Genomic DNA, 13,124 nt, shown 5'->3' with positions numbered 1-13,124 from the left:
GGAGTTGCCTTGTTCTCACTCTTAGACTGGTAATCCTTACCAAGGTCTGCTCTTTCCAGTGGCTGCAATAGCCTTGAAGCCTTTGTCACTCACCTTAACCAGAACCAGCCTGTTGTTATTCTAGAGAATGTGTTGCCATATTCTCTACAATCAATGTACCTTTCATTTTGAACTGGAGATCCTTAGGCCTTGCACTTTCTTTGGAAATGTCCAAATTGATCATCATTTAAATATCAAGTATTTTGATTCATGATATCTCTAGCCAAAATTTGCCCTTTGATATTTGCAATTACACTCCTGAGAACCAACACCAGTCGTTTCCCTTTTCCATTCATCTACAGGGGCCATGCTATCAATGGTCTAATTGCTCTCTTACATTGAGGTTTGCATTCCTGAAGGCCAATATTTGTATCAAGGACTGTGTGAATTCAGAGTCTGATGTGGTTCTGTTCACAGCTGAACTCAACCTCTGTAAGAATTATGTAAAGGATTCTCCAGACTCCTATTTTGGTAAAAGAGGTAGATCTTCCCCCAGGTTCTTCAACCAAATCCTAAGCTCTGAAAGTTGCACCGCACCATTTTTCAATTACCCGTCAGATCTGATTTGCTCCCGTAAGTCAGCTTAACGCCCATCACCCAGCAGCTGGTCTTTAGGAACAGTTATTCCACTTGTTAATCACAAGGGCTGGTTCTGCAGCTTCATGCCTCCACCTCAACCGCCATTGCAATTGTTCACCAGCTGACACCAACCCCTTCCCATCTTGTGGGATCACCTCATGCTGTGGTCTATTTATTTAGTGTTTCTTTAATATAGGAAGAGTATAAATGATACAAAACAATTATTTCTTTAAAATGCTTTAAAATCTAGCATTTCTATCAGTTGCACGGTCAGCTCAGTGGCAGGAATAGCATCAGATGCAGGTACATGCTGCAGGGACGCTGGGAAGGATGAAGGTACCTCTTCATGACCAAGCAAAACCTGTGGTAATGCACTCACACATTAACCCTCTGTGCCTGTGCTGCCTCCTGGTCTTTCCAGCCCCTTCTCTAACCGAAGAATTTTGGCCACCTGATAGTGAAAGCACAGGGAGCTGGACAGGGCGGCACTTTCCCTTCCACTCCTTCTTTCCCCTTTTCATCATGGGGTACATTCCCAGTCTCATTCATCAAGCCTGAACCTTCTTCTCCCTCTGCCTTTTTGCCTTCCAAGCATTTAAACTTCCAGTCAAAAACTCTATGTGCATAGCCAAGTCTGCAGTCCTTTCTAGTAGAAGAGAATTGAGTGAACCATCTGAGTTTTTGAACTTCCCTCCAAACTTTAAGAGTATGTGAACATACAAAGTAAAACCAAACCAATACAAACAACAAAAAACCCTTCCAGTTACACAGTAGGATAGCACCCAGCAACTGTAGCTGCCATTTTACCAATTTCCTTCAGTAACATTGCTCACCCCTCATCATCTACAGTTTCCTTTACCACATTAGAAGCAGAGTTACCCGTTATGCCTAAGTCATGTTGGGTGCCACCGGTAGGCATAAATGCTTTGAAACCTCTAATGCTCTCCTCTAGCCCACCACAGAGTAGATGCAGTGGCAGAGAAAAGTTATTAGGATATGGGGAAGTGGACCTGCTCAGCAGTAGTTCTTTGGATTGAACCCTCTCTTCTTGGGCAGCAGTTCAGTCCCAGAACAAATACGAAACACGACTCAGCAGCTGCAGACCAGTCCTCTAGGCAGGTAGACAACCAGCAGAAACCAGCAGCCACAGTCTGCTCCTTTCAGCAAGCGGACACCAGGCAGCTGTACCTCACTCTTGAAAAACCACCATACTGGACACTGTCCTGGGGTCAGGCCCAGAAGCAACAAGCTGCTGCAGGACCCTCACAAGCATTTCTTGGGCAAGCTTCTCTCCATGGCAGCTTTATCACAAATTGAGTTCAACTTCGCTGTGTAAGGTGAACCAATACATGCAGTGTCTTTACTGCAGAATGGCGAGGTGGAGCAAAGCAAAGCTCAGTGCTCATCTCCCACAGTCTGTGTGGTCAGATTTATACTCCTTCTTCAGGAGCCCTTTCACGTGTCTGCTATATCCAAACATCCTTTCACCTGTGTCTGCTTCAGGAAAAGTCTATGACGTGTTTCCTTAGCAAGACATGCTTTCACCTGTGTGCCCCAGCAAACCATCCTTTGGCAAAATTAACTTTTTTTTTTTTATTAACTTGAGTATTTCTTGTATACATTTCGAGTGTTATTCCCTTTCCCGGTTTCCGGGCAAACATCCCCCTAATCCCTCCCCCTCCCCTTGTTTATTGGTGTTCCCCTCCCCATCCTCCCCCCATTGCCACCCTCCCCCTGAATATCCTAGTAAGAGCACCAGTGGAAGGGGAAGCCCTGGGTCCTGCTAAGACTGAACCCCCGAAATTAACTGTTTAAAGACGTAGACGTTTCCACTTCATATTCCAATTTTTCATTAAGAATTTTCCTTGGCAATATCATTAGCAAACTACACACAATGCAAAGTATTGTAAAAACCATCGCGTTTTCAATAAATGCCATGTGTACAGTATAGTCAAATAATTAACAAAACCTTACCTTTCTATCAATAAAGAATACTTCAAAAAACCACCTTAGGATTCTATCAATATACAATACTTCAAAACAATTTAAATTTTCTATCAAAAAATTCAAGCAATAACTTAAACTGCTATCAATATGTAATGTTAAATCTGAAAATTCTAAAAACATAATCAAATATACCTTAAATTTGTAGAATACAATACTTCCAAAACAATTACTAAATTTTTAGCAATCTTTGATCATAATAATAACCTTCCATCCTAAATCACAATTAGAACACATCAAATGACCAAACCTATCCACCCCTAAGGGAAGAGGGCGACAATCTTCAGAAAACTGCTTCCTGCTGAATTGGGGTGAAGAATTCCTGTATGGGCTCCAAGGAGAAAAAAATGGTTAGTTTGCGAAAAGGTAGCTGTAGCCTTTGTTGCCCAATCTGTGTTTCTAGATTCTGTGCTAGCCCTTTTGATGTTGATTTGCATGCACAGTTAGGAGAATCAGTAACTGAGACAGTCTGTGAGTCACCTGGGATGTTTGCTTTGTGGAGACACTGTCTCAGCTCACAAGAGGTTTCTATTAGTCAGATCTATTCTTTATAAACTTCTGTTGGTCGCCATATTTTTTTGATCTCTGCAGACATATAAAATTAACCACATCCCCTTTAACTACTACCAGCTTCCCTTCACCTGTCAACACATCCTTACATTGCTTGGTCTAGTCCCTCGGTTTTTTGTTTTTTTTTTAATAATCTAGTGTCTCTTGGGTGCTGTTGTTCGCCAACATTAAGAATATTGAGAACCAGACCCTACAATCATCACCACAACAGCCATTCTAGCCAGAAGCTTGGCACCACCTGAGATCAGCATTGACAAATGGACGGATGATCATCAGGGTTTGGTGTGTCTTTGACAAGGGTCTGGCCAGCTGTGCGCCACCTTAAGGGACTAGTGCTGTTTTCTCTAGGCAGATTGAGAACCATGTGCAGCTTTACTAAGGAAGAGTTTGGTTGTCACATCCTCCATGAAGGCTTTACTGCCAAGGACATTCTACAACAGGAAAAAAAAAGTTTCTTCCCCTGAGGATAGGAATTCTTTCTATGTTATAGATGTTGAAAACATTCTAAAGCAGCATCTGAGGTGGCTGAAAGCTCCGGCCCTGTGACTCCCTTTCACACACACAAATGAAAGAACAGCAGAGCCCTAGCTCCAAGTGCTAAAGATTTTGAGTGCACAAGCAAGACTGAGACACAGTTGGTGTAGAGGCTTGGGTGCCTCCAGAGAGCATTCCCTATGCAAATCCTTGTAAACCAGTGTCTCAAGTCAAGTATGCTGCCAGTAATGGAGTCCGCAGTAGGATTTTTGACAATGAAATCAATGAAGAGTCACCAGACCACATCTAAAGGCAAAGTTGTTTTTGCAGATGGACGTTGACACTTCCAAAGCATTTTGTTGCCTCAATGTCAAGTTTGGTGCCAACTCAACAGCAGCAGGCTTCTCATGGAACAGGCAAAAGAGCTAAAGTCTGACATCATTGGCCTCAGCTTCCCTGAGGGCAGTGGATGTACTGACCCTGAGACCTTCATGCAGGAAGCGTCAGATGCCCGCTATGTCTTTTACATGGGCACAGAAGTTGGTGTCAACATGTATATGCTTGATATTGGTGGTGGCTATCCTGGATCTGAAGATGCCAAGCTTAAATTTGAAGGGAACACAGTGTAAGACAACCAGCTCTGGATGAGCACTTGTCATCAGACTCTGGAGTGAGAACCATAACTGAGCCGGGCAGATACTGTGTCTCCTCTACTTTCACACCTGCAGTTGACATCATTGCCCAGTGAAAGTGTGGAAGGAGCAGCCCGGCTCCGATGATGAAGAGGAGTCAATGAGCAAACCTTCATGTATTATATGAATGGTGGAGAGTGTATGCATCATGTAACTGCATTCCTTATGATCATGCACATAGGAAGGCCCTGATGCAGAAGTAGGACTCACCCAGCATCTGGGGAAAATCATGAAGGGTACCCAACTGGTCCCTACGGAGCTGCATCTTTTGTGACTCAATTGTTCATTTGACTTTAAAACTAAGATAACGAGTGAATCTCCCCTTTAAGTTTTTCTGGAGCAATCTAATGCCCAGCATGGCAGAATTTATTGTGTTACAATATTCTCAAACCCATCTTTATCAGAATCAGCCAACAGAATGTCATCCATATAATGGTAACTGAGAGATCGAGGGAATAGCTTACGAATAATTGCAAATGGTTGTTACACAAAAATATGAAAAGTTGGGCTCTTTGACCTTTCCTTTGGAAGTCCTTTCCAGTTGTATCTCTTTAGTGGATGACTTATTCAAAGTAGGTGTGGAGAAAGCCAAACTTTCCCTTTTCCTTGCAAGTGTATCGAGAAGAGCAATCTTTCAAGCCATTTGTTATTATAGGCCATGATTGGTAACAAAAGTGTAAAGTAGTCCAAGCTATAAACGACCCCTTCCATTAACTATCTTAACTTGAACTGCTCTTAAACCCCTTATCCTCCATTTACCTGATTTCCTTTTACACCTAACACAGAAAAATTCCACAGGCTCATAGACTCTTACATGTTGAGACTACAACTGTTCATGAAGCTGCAATTTGTCTTTTCTTATGGACCACTGCTCTTGGCACAAAGGTTGGTTTGATAACCATTTTAGGAGCAAGGCTGCTGGTTTTTGAACTTGTGCTCTGTCGCCTGTATCAATCCTTTGCCAGGAGCAATAACCATATCGCCCCAATTTCATCATTTGCTGTCCCTGGAATTGCAGGGTTATTATATTGATACCCAATTATTGTAAAACATCCCTTCCCCATAAGTTTATGTATACGTCACCCATACAAGGTCTCAATTTCCCTTTTTGCTCTTCTGGTCCCACATAGGGAATCCAATGGACACCATACTATTCGTGATAATTTACCAATTCCTATAAATTGCATCAAAACCTGAAGTGGCCAATCTGGATCCCAAGACTTTTGGGAAAGTAAACTAACATCAGCTCCTGTATGTACCAACCCTTCTATGCCCACACCCGTATTTGGACAATCTTTGTTTAACAAAGCCCCTGTTCATTCCTCAGGAGTGGCCTTTCTCCTGATATAGGTAAATAACTGAGCAATTTTATCTCCTTTCTAACCTTTAGAAGTTTTTATTTATTTCGTTTGATCTACATCTACTGTACCTGGATACACCACAAATTTTTCAGAAGTGAATCCACATCTTCCCAAGATTATTCCCACTGTCCCTGAAGGTAAGGGACCATCCACACCAGTGGTTAACTTACAACATTTGACTTTTGGGGATAATGAAAGAGGGATCTGTGGCCAGATCCAAAGCTACACTTTTTCTGCAGCCATGTATAAGATCAGAAATACCTCATTTTCTTGCCTTCTTCGTACCTCCTGAATTCCGAAAAGGAAAATGACTCGAATTGTTTGCTGAGGGGCCTCTAACTGACAGTGCTGCCTGTAGTTTTACAATCACTACCACCTCAGCCCAGGACTGCAGCCAATGCTACCAGCCCCTCCTGCCTTTTCTATTCTTCTACCATGCTTAGCTCTGGGATTGGCTGCTGCCAACCCTAACCTGGCCTCTTCCTATAGTCGTCACTTCTGAGGTTCTCGCCACCAGCTTGCCTCTGAGACCTTTGAATCTATGGACAAAAGACACAGGAGTGGAGACATAGCTCAAGTGTTAAGAGCACTGACTGCTCTTCCAGAAGTCTGACTTCAATTTTCTGCTCGCACATAGTGGCTCACAACTCTCTGTAAAGGGATTTGATGACCTCTTCTGGTGTGTCTGAAGACTTCGACAGTGTACTCACATGTAATAAAGCTTAAAACAAAAGACTTTATAACTTGCCAATTGGGCCCAATTGTTATGCAAAGATGAGGCAGGCCTTCCAGGTGGGAGTTACCAGTTTATTATCCCTGTCTCCTCTTGCTCTAAACTTGAGGCTTGTTCCACCATCTCCTGCCAAATATCTTTGACGACCCGCCCAAGGCTGTAGACCCTATCTTTCCCAGAGCCTTTCCATGATTATTGTTGGTATTCTGTCCAAGCTCTACCACCACAGGTACCTCAGAACAGTCAGGTATGCTCTGTCCCACAGTTGCTTGGCAACAGCCAGATGTGCCTGACACTATATAAGGGGCTGCTTGCCCTCTCTTACTTCTTACTCTTTGTTCTTCACTGCTCTTTCCTCCTTCCAAGTCATCCCTTCTCTGGCCCATGTCCAGTGGCCTTTCTGCTCTTGTCTTCTCTGATTAAAGTTCTCCATGTGGAACCATTGTGGCTGGGTGTGCTGTCTGGGCACGGTTCGAGATTCCAACATTGATTCGAGATCCTGGATTGAACCAGAAACCCTCACATTGGTGCCATGACTCAGATATCACACATCACCCTTTGTGCCTGTGCTGCCTCTTGCTCTTCCCAGCTCCTTGTCTCCCTGAGGCATTGGGCACCTGGTAGTGAAAGCATGGGGAGCAGGGCAGGGCAGCTCCTTCCCTTCCAGTCTGTTTCTTTCCCCTTTTCATCATGGGGTACATTCCCAGTCTCATTCACCAAGCCTGAACCTTGTTCTTTGGGTGCCACCTGTAGGCATAAATGTTTTGAAACCTCCTCTTAAGCTCTCCTCTAGCCCACCACAGAGCAGATGCAGTGGCAGAGAAAAGTTATTAGGATGTGGGGAAGTGGACCTGCTCAGCAGTCTTTCTCTGGATTGAGCTCCATCTCCTTGGGCAGCTGTTCAATCCCAGAGCAAACACCAAATACAACTCAGCAGCCACAGTCCAGTCCTCTAGGCAGGCAGAAAACAGGATCGAACCAGCAGCCACAGTCCAGTCCTGCCAGCAAGCAGACACCAGGCAGCTGTACCTAAATCCTGAAGAAACCACCAGGCTGGCCACTGACCTGAGGTCAGGCCACAGAGGTGACAAACTGCTGCGGGAACCTCACGAGCAGTTCTTGGGAGAGCTTCTCTCCATGGCAGCTTTATCACAGGTTGAGCTCAACCACGCTATGTAATGTGGAGAAATACATGCAGTATCTTTACTGAGGATTGGAGAGGTGGAGCAAACCAATGCTCAGGGCTCATCTCCCAGTCTGAGGGGTCAGATTTATACTCCTTCATCAAGTGTCCTCTCACTGTCTTCTACAGCCAAACATTCTTTCACCAGTGTCTGCATCAGGACAACTTTGACATGTTTGCTTTAGCAAGACATCCCTCACAGGTGTGCCGCAGAAATCATTTGGCGAAATTAACTTCCCAAATAACTAGAGGTTTCCATTTCATATCCCCCTTTCCCTTGAAGAATTGTCCTTTTCCAATCATTAGCAATCTAAAAAATGAAAATTATTGTAAAAACATCACATTTTCAATAAATGTTATAGGTAGGCTTTAGTCAAACAATTAACAAAACATTTCTATATGCAATATTCAAAACAATATAAATTTGAGTTTATGTTAGAATTATTGTATATTGAAAGAAATTTAAATCAATATTCAGTGATTAAACACAAATGTTACATTCCTCTCAGTAGAAAGTTACTGAACAAAAATTCCTGAAATTTCTAGCATACGGTAATTCCAAAAAAAGACTTTAGATGTCTGTCAATCTCTGATCATAATCAGTAACAGCCTTCCAGCCTAGATAACAATTATACCACATCTAATGACCCAACCTGTCCACCCCACCTTGAGGGACTAGGGCAACAAACTTCATAAAACTGCTGCCTGTTGAATTGGGGTGAACAATTCCTGCATGGGTCCCAAAGGGGGCAAGGGTTAGTTTGAGAAAAGGTAGCTGTAGCATTTGTTGCCAAATCTGTTCTTCTGGTTTCTGTCCTAGCCCTTTTGAGGTTTATTTGTATGCACAGTTAGGAGAAATCAGTAACTGAGACAGTCTGTGAATCACCTGGGCTTTTTACTTTGTGAAGACCCTGTCTCAGGTGAAAACAGGTTTTCCCTACTCAGAGAAAATGTTTATAAGGTTCTGTTGGTAGCCATGTTTTTCCTTCTCTGTAGATACATAAGCATAGCCACATACACTTAATATTATTGCAGGTTTCCAAACTAACGTTGTTTCATTTTCGCCAACATTAACACCGCTGAGGGTCAGAACCTGCAGACATCACCAAGAGCCACCCTAGCCAGAAGCTTGGTGCCACCTTGAATCAGCTTCTGCAAATGGCCAGATGATCCTCAGGGTTTGGTGTTGTCCTCACCACTGGTCTGACCAGCTGAGGCCCAGTGTTTTTTCTGTAGGCATATCAAGGACCATGAGCAGGTTTACTAAGGAAAAGCTCGATTGTTTATCCTCAGTGAAGGCTTTACTGCCAAGGACATTCTACACCAATTGAGAGGAGGAGGAGGAGGAGGAGGAGGAGGAGGAGGAGGAGGAGGAGGAGGAGGAGGAGGAGGAGCAGGAGCAGGAGCAGAAGCAGGAGCAGGAGGAAAAGAACAAGAATTAGAGTTAGAAGAATTAGAAGAGTTAGTAGAAGAAGAAGAGTTAGAAGAAGACGAATAAGAAGAAGTAGACGAAGAAGAAGAAGTAGATGAAGAAGAAGAAGAAGAAGAAGAAGAAGAAGAAGAAGAAGAAGAAGAAGAAGAAGTAGAAGAAGAAGACGTAGAAGAAGACAACGAGGAAGATGATGAAGAAGAAGGAGACGATGTAGAAGAAGAAGAAGAGGAGGAGGAGGAGGAAGAGGAGGAGCAAGAGGGGGAGGAGGAGGAGGAGGAGGAGGAGGAAGAAGAAGAAGAAGAAGAAGAAGAAGAAGAAGAAGAAGAAGAAGAAGAAGAAGAAGAAGAAGAAGAAGAGGAAGAAGAAGTTTCTTCCCCTGACAATAAAGATGCTTTCTATATTGCAGACCTCAAAGACATTCTAAAGCAGCATCTGACATGACTAAAAGCTCTTACCCTGTTACTCCCTCACAGACAGGTAGAATGACAGCTGAACTCTAGCTGGAAATTCTACAGGATTTGACTGTGCAAGCAAGACTGAAATACAATTGGTGTACAGGATTGGGGTGGCTCCAGAGCATTACCTATGCAAATCCTTGTAAACAAGTGTCTCAAATCAAGTATGCCACCAGTAATGGAGTCCACATTAGGACTTGTGACAGTGAAATTGAATTGATGCAAGTCACCAGAGCACAGACAAAGGCAAAGTTGGTTTTGCAGTTGGACATTGACACTTCCAAAGCATTTTGTCCCCTCAATGTTAAATTTGGTATCTCACTCAAAACCAGCAGGCTTCTCATGGAAAAGGCAAAGGAGATAAAGAGTGACATCCTTGGCCTCAGCTTCCATGCAGGCAGTGGATGTACTTCCCGTGAGACCTTCTTGCAGGCACTGACAGATGCCAGTTGTGTCGTTGCCATGGGCACGAAAGTTGTTGTCAGCATGTATCTGCTTGATATTGGTGGTGGCTCTCCTGTATCAGAAGATACAACATGTAATTTTAAGCACTACGAAATTTTGAGAACATGGGTGCATCCACCATTGCTCCTGCTTCTACTTTCAATGGACTCCAGAGGACAAACATCTATTCTTTATTCTCACCGCCAATGTGGTTACTCATGCAGGAGATACAGAGCCATGGCTTCCCTCCAGAGGTGGATGAGCAGGATGTTGGCTCTTTTCCCATTTCTTGCCTCCAGGAGAGCAGGAAGGACCCTCACCCTACAGCCTGTGCCTCTGCTACTCTCAATGTGTAGATGCCATCCTTGTAGCTCTTTCCTGCCTGTTTAGTTTGAATTCAGGCATTTGGGGGATCATTTAACCGATTTACTGCTGGTTTGGAATCTCTTTGTGTTGGCGCCTGCACCGACAGTGTGTGAATATCGGGCGTAGGTCTGCAGGATTGAAAGAAATCAAGTACACAGGTCATCCGTTTTCAGCGAGTGCCTCCAAGGCTTTACTGAGATCTCCTTATATACCCAAGGCAAAAGCCTTGGAAAACAACAAGGCAGGTGAAAACCCCCAACCAGGAAAACAGGAAAAGTCTATGTGGTGAAAGTTCCGGCCCAATAAGGGGCATAAACAACTTCTTAACAACAACAAGCAGGAAGACTCAGTGGGGAGGAAGGGTGCCATGGAGAATCCCAGCCCCAAATCAGGGGCTAACAGCAGCTCCCAGAGCAGCTCCCAAGGGTGTAAACAATTTCTTGCTATGGCAGGCTAAAAGGCTCAGCGAGGGGGGAGGGAAACACCAAGGTAGGGCCCAACATCTTTGTAAGAGTAGAGTTGGCACCAATGCAGTATGGAAAGCTAGGAAATGGGGTCACACTTAAATGTTTAAAGTTTCCATAGGAACACAGTGTTTTATATGGACTTTTATTTACTTTTCAGACATGATACGATTGAGTGCCCCGCAGCTGCTGAGCAAGCATTTGTAGCTTGTACATTGGCAGAATGCACCAAAAGCTTATGTTGTGACCTGTTGTTGTAAAAATATAAAAAATTTAAAAAAAGTATAAGGTTGTCTTTTATCCTGCTAGATCCGGCACCGTGGTGCCCCAAGAAATCTGCTAGATATCCTGGGAGAAACACATCCCAAATCTGTGGTGGCCCAGACCAGCCGCCCCACATTCTATTACACTTAAATCTACACCTGAAAGACCACACAACACAATAACCTTTGACCCAATTGGTATGTTATCATTGTCCATCGAAACATACAAAGCCCAGTACCATCCATCCCATAAGAACATTAATAACAACCTGTAAACACACAGAGCAGAATCTTGAAGTCACCTGCCATGGCTTCTCTCCCTCTCTCTCCTTGCTCTTCTCTCTCCTTTCCATCCCAGTCTCCACCTCTTCCTTCAAACTTTTCTCCCGCCTCTCCTTCCATCTCACCCAATGACAGGCCTCCTTCTATCCTGTCCCTGACTCTCACCTGTATTTTACAAATTCAATGGAGATAAGGTTCTGGTGAAGTCACCTGTATCCTGAGTTCTTGACTGTCCTTGAAGAAGTGGAATTAGCATCAAAATAAAGATAACTCCAGGGCAAACCACAACAGAGATAATTTTGAAAATAAAGAATCTTGGAAAAAAACCCTGAGAGTTAACAATGCATTATTTATTCTGTCCTTGGGTTGTTTTTTTTTTTTAACTGTTTGTTTGTTTGTCCGTTTTTACTTTCTTTTTTATTTAATCGGCATCTCTTTTGATAGTACAATTGACTCTTTCTAGAATAACTTGTCCCATGGGATTATATGGTATATTGTAACAGGTTTTATATTCTTATATGCTAGGAATTGTTGCACCTTATTGGATAAGATCTTGTAGTGGCTATTCCTGGTTGTTAACTAGATTATATCTGGAATGAACTAAAATCCAGAACTGGAAGGCTCACCTTTGATCCTGATCTTGAGGCTGGGAGATACAAGTTTCTGGCCTGGATCTTGGTATGGAGATCTGCAGGCAAAGTGGCTATGAATCCCAGGAACTTAAGGCAAAGAGATCTCTGAATCAAAGGTCACCTGGGACAAAGCAAGTCCCAGAGCCATGGGAGGTGGTACACACCTTTAATCTGGGACGGACCTTTAATCCGTACACACCTTTAATCTGGGACACACCTCCTGCTGGAGACCTACATAAGGACACTGGAACGAGCAAAGAGTCTGTCTCTTGTTGCCTGCCTGCCTCCTGGGAGGAAGCCATTGCTAGATCCTTGGACTTCCATTCACAGCTGCTGCTGCTGATCGTTGTTGGTGAGTTGGACTACAGACTGTAAGTCATCAAACAATTCTCTTGCTGTGTAGAGACTACCAATAAGTTCTGTGACTCTAGAGAAACCTCATTAAGTCAATATGTGAGAGCATCTTCACTTTTAATTTGTGCAGGCATCTCCGTAACTGCAGAACATTGAGATCTGTAGGGGCTAGGAACTGGGATAGAGGAAGGGGGCGAGATCACCATGGCAGGGAAGAAGAGCAGACACATACAGGCCTGCCTCAGTCTACTTGCCTAGTCATTGGTTGTTGGCTCTTTGTTGATCAATCAAAAACCATCTGGGGATGAAGATCTTTAGCATTTTGACACTCTGATTCCCATTTTTGGAGGCAGGATTCATTTAAAGCATTAGCATCAATCCCCCAAAACTTAGGACATTATATTATTTGTCTTGTTAAGGGATGGAAGTTTTGTTCTTTAAACCTTTCCCATAAACATGTCTGTCAAGAAAATTAGAGGATTCTAAACCTGTTTCCTATTAGTAATTTGTCCATTTCATCATTTCCTTGAGCCAATGAACCAGGCACCCTGTATAAGTAAACCAAGTATGGAACTCCTGGGAGTTGTAGTATCAATTCAAGTTTAGGCTACAATTCTCCAAAGAGTTCTTACAGATGGATCTCTACACGCTGCTGGGCTTTAGAATGTCTTTGAGATCTGCAATACAGAAAGCATCTTTATTGTCAGGGGAAGAAACAACTTCTTCTTCTTCTTCTTCTTCTTCTTCTTCTTCTTCTTCTTCTTCTTCTTCTTCTTCTTCTTCTTTTTTTTTTCCGG

General features: G+C 43.4%; 1 pseudogene; it reads left to right on the top strand.

Moving 5' to 3' along the window:
* Positions 3,455–4,659, top strand: LOC366683 (ornithine decarboxylase pseudogene; annotated as a pseudogene).

Source organism: Rattus norvegicus, chromosome 6 (assembly GCF_036323735.1).
Source record: "Rattus norvegicus strain BN/NHsdMcwi chromosome 6, GRCr8, whole genome shotgun sequence".
Taxonomy (NCBI): domain Eukaryota; kingdom Metazoa; phylum Chordata; class Mammalia; order Rodentia; family Muridae; genus Rattus; species Rattus norvegicus.
This window is presented reverse-complemented; position numbering and strand designations above follow the sequence as displayed.